Source organism: Perca fluviatilis, chromosome 12 (assembly GCF_010015445.1).
Source record: "Perca fluviatilis chromosome 12, GENO_Pfluv_1.0, whole genome shotgun sequence".
Classification (NCBI taxonomy): Eukaryota; Metazoa; Chordata; class Actinopteri; order Perciformes; family Percidae; genus Perca; species Perca fluviatilis.
Window position 1 is genome coordinate 16,324,060 of NC_053123.1, and position 3,853 is coordinate 16,327,912.

Below are 3,853 nucleotides of genomic sequence, written 5' to 3' on the forward strand. Positions count from 1 at the left end.
CTGCCAGAGGCAGTAGATTTGAAATAGATAAAAAAAATAAAAGAAAGAGGACATAAAAAAGGAGAAGGATATGGATTGAGATGGAGAAGTAGCAGGCTGATTACAAGGTGTCAAAATTGCCAGGAGCAAGAAGGTGAAAGCAATCAGGGGTGAGAAGAGTGCAGCATTCGTGAGGGGCAACTAATTATCCATCTCATTTGTGGAGAGAAGCATTTGAGGCAGCTCTAGCCCACTGAATGGTGACAGATTGGTGCGGAGGAGAGGGGAGGTGTTAGAACAATGGAGCCCAGCTCACCATCATTACTGCATGCTAATCAGCAGTGCTTCTGCACCACCAGTCGGTGCTGCAGAGAGTTCGGGGAGACAGGGAAGTCACCGGCTTTGGGGGACCACATTCATTTTCAAGCAGACGAGAGAGGGAGGAAACTAACGCCCAGTAAAGCTGTTGGCACTTATTGAGCTAGTAGGTTATACTTTGCAGAGACTGATCTCTGTGGCCTGCGTTATCAGCTTGTACTTGCAAGATGTGCTGATGGTACTGGAATGTTTTCAAGTGGCTTGAGTGGAATAATAGGTCACCAGGGTCTAATACAGTATATACTGTACATGTGGTAATGTCATTAAAAGTTTACATAAAAAAATGGAAATACATATTAGTATAAGTGTTGAGATCTTAGACAGTGACAATGCCATTTAAATGCATACTATGGTATAAACACAAATGTCCATGACACTTAATAAATGCAAGTTGAATTTGAAATGATGAAAATGAACAAAGACAGAGAAAAGGATAATAATAGGAACATGAACATGCTATATAAACAGAAAAAGGAGCAAGAAATAACACTATTTTAAGGATTTACATTTTTTGTATTTAAAAACATTTTTAAAAGATATACTTTATTATCAGAACTGCAGAACTTAACTTATTACTTATTTTAATCAGATTCAGCATGATCATTTCATGCATTAATATACTAATATAATAATGTACCAATAATAATATACCCAAGCTAGTTTGCATACATGCAGCACATTTCTTAGGGCGTCATTTGTTTTATTAGTTATATTCAGCTGTATGTAATGTATGGCTACAAGTGGGGCTGCTACAATAAATGTGTAAAGATGGATGATGCAGCAGCTGTGTTTTCTGCATTGAAAATTTACACTAATTCTGTGAAGTTATAACACATTTTCATAACCACAGTCTAAACATTAGTTTGTCAATTGGTAAAGCTGTAATATCCAGTGTTGATTAACAAAATGCACTGTTACATTAAATGTCCAATTCATATTCCACTTGTGCACAAAAAGGTAGCCCCAAAAATCAAACATTGGAACCTGTTATTACTACCAAACTGCTTGACAGGCCTTTTGACATACACTGGGCAACAACTACTATTGTTTTTGATGCTTGTGATGGTTTGTTTTCCTCCATAATGGTTGTAGACACAGCTGTATCAGTCTATATTTTGGGGTTTGCAAAATAGTGAATATGCTTATTTTCATATTTTTTAAACTCAAACTTCAATTATAAGTGTAAATCTACTGGAATTGAATATCCTTAAAATCATGTATTTTTCCTTTAAATAATTTTTTTTTGTTAGTAGAAGATTTTCACCAGTACCTATTCTTTCTTCCTGTTTTGCTCTCTACACCTAGTTTTAAAACGGTATACAATATACGCACAGTAGGTTTTCCTTCACAACGACCTTCAATAGCTCCTGCATTGTAGACATCACATCTGCCTATGGTTCCTGACACTAAAAGATATCAAGCAATTAGTGCTTAAATACAATAGTTAAACAACAATAATATTTTGAATATCTCAACTTTATGAAATAAATATCTCTTTATTGGCCAGTAATAGGATTATAATTCCAGACAATAGACACATGAGGCACCATTCCACTAAGTCATTATTTTCAACAATTACTATTCTAAATATTGAAACAATAGTTTTCAGATCGTGCCATTGCCAAAAAGATGTAACACGAATGGGGAAAAAATGAAGATTGTTAAAGGGTTTAATCAAATCATAAAACAAAACAGAGAGATAGCAAGTGGATTAAGGTCACCTGACTAGAATGCCCTCTTCACATCAATGTCATTTCGATAATTAACAACTTTGGAGGGAAGCATATTCAACTGTGTGTGCACTGGTCACCGTTGGCATGAGAGACTGCCAACTCTCATGGCGTTGCGAGCTGAGAGTATCACCTCACAGTTGTCTTGCCATGCGTTGGGCTCCTCGTGCTCTCTGTGCAGCAGTGGTGGAGCTGACTTTGTGTTCGATTAAATGTGTTGAAGCCATCGCTGCCTGTGCAAAGTCTCAGAACAGCCTCCCCTCTCCATTGTGTTTGTTTCAGTGCTGGTCTGAGAGCCCTGGTTTCTGGAGCAGAGATTTGGCAGTCACAGCAAGTGATGACAGAGGCAGTGGTGAGATCGCACCCAGAACCCCAAAGGAGGCTCACATTTCAGGCTTATGGGAGGCTCGTTCAATACATAGAACACAAAAGCGCTGATCAGTGAAGATGATGCCATTGTTTTGAAGATGTCATTGTTCACTTTTATATTTATTTTTTTTACTTGTGGAGGGTGGGAGTGTTGGACATTTGTAAACTTCTGAACTTTTTGAAGACACTTGACTGCCAATTTGAAATAACTTGAAATAGTCTGGCCCTCAAGATGTCATCCTCCTGTTATCTTATTGTCGCTGTTAAATCAGTGTAGGTTGTTTTTTCTTCTTGACACATGGGGGTGGGATAGAGCATGGCGATGTTTGTGGAATGGTAACTTGCAATTCAAGGGTTAAGGCAGCATGAAAGAATCCATTCTCGGTTTAATGACCTAGCCTTGCTGGGAGCGGGAACGACAGGGAACATGCTCTTGACTTGTACTGAATTTGCCAATTAACACCTCCAATAACAGGCTGCCTCTGAACATCACCAATGTAGAGAGAGGAGGAGAAACTCTCATGCACTTTGTTTTTCAGCCTCTGATCCTGTAATGATGAGGTCTAAATTATTTTTGCCTTATACACTGCTTGGTACATTTTCTCTCACAGTAGAATTTCACATGAATTGTTGCAATAGCTTCGAGATAAATCCTCCCTTCATGAGCTGTGTAGTCACTGATTGGCAATGAGGTTGGGAATATTTTATTTTTCCACGTGCTGCTTGAATCCTTATGTAGTTGTTGGACATTCTATTTTTCGCACATGCCCATATGGCCATGTGCAGCTTCAATTAGACACATGGCTGGTAGATACACCGCACTTGATTGGCTTTGTCCTTTCTTATTGTTAGACATGTAAATACAAAACAATAGATATGTCCTCAATAGATATATCTGAAAAGATATGTCCCCTCAAATAAGGTTCCCCATTCTAGTCAACCCTCTAGTTTCACACATGCTTATCAGACTCCCAAACAACACCTAGTACAGGTGTGAATATCAAAATCCCCAGTGAAAATCACAGTGGGTACTTGTGTGTTGTCCTCGGAGTCCTACATGCAGCAGTGGCTTTGCATCAGGGCTGAGATGCTGCTGGCTAACAGCAACTGCGGAAACACCTTTGGCTAAGTGTAAGGTGGACATCCTTACACCAAATGTGCTTAATGACTGAAAAACCGCCACCCGGATCTAATTGAAATGCTGCCAAAGTGTACAGTAGCTGGTTATTGCCCAGTACAATCACACCATAACACAGTAGTTTCACAATTCATTAGCAGGTACTTTAAAAATATACAATAATTGAAAGATGGCTGCATAATTGATAGCAGTTCACACCACGTGGAAAGTGCAGTGATCCATGTAATGATAGTAAGAAAAAGTGTGGTGAAGTGGGTTA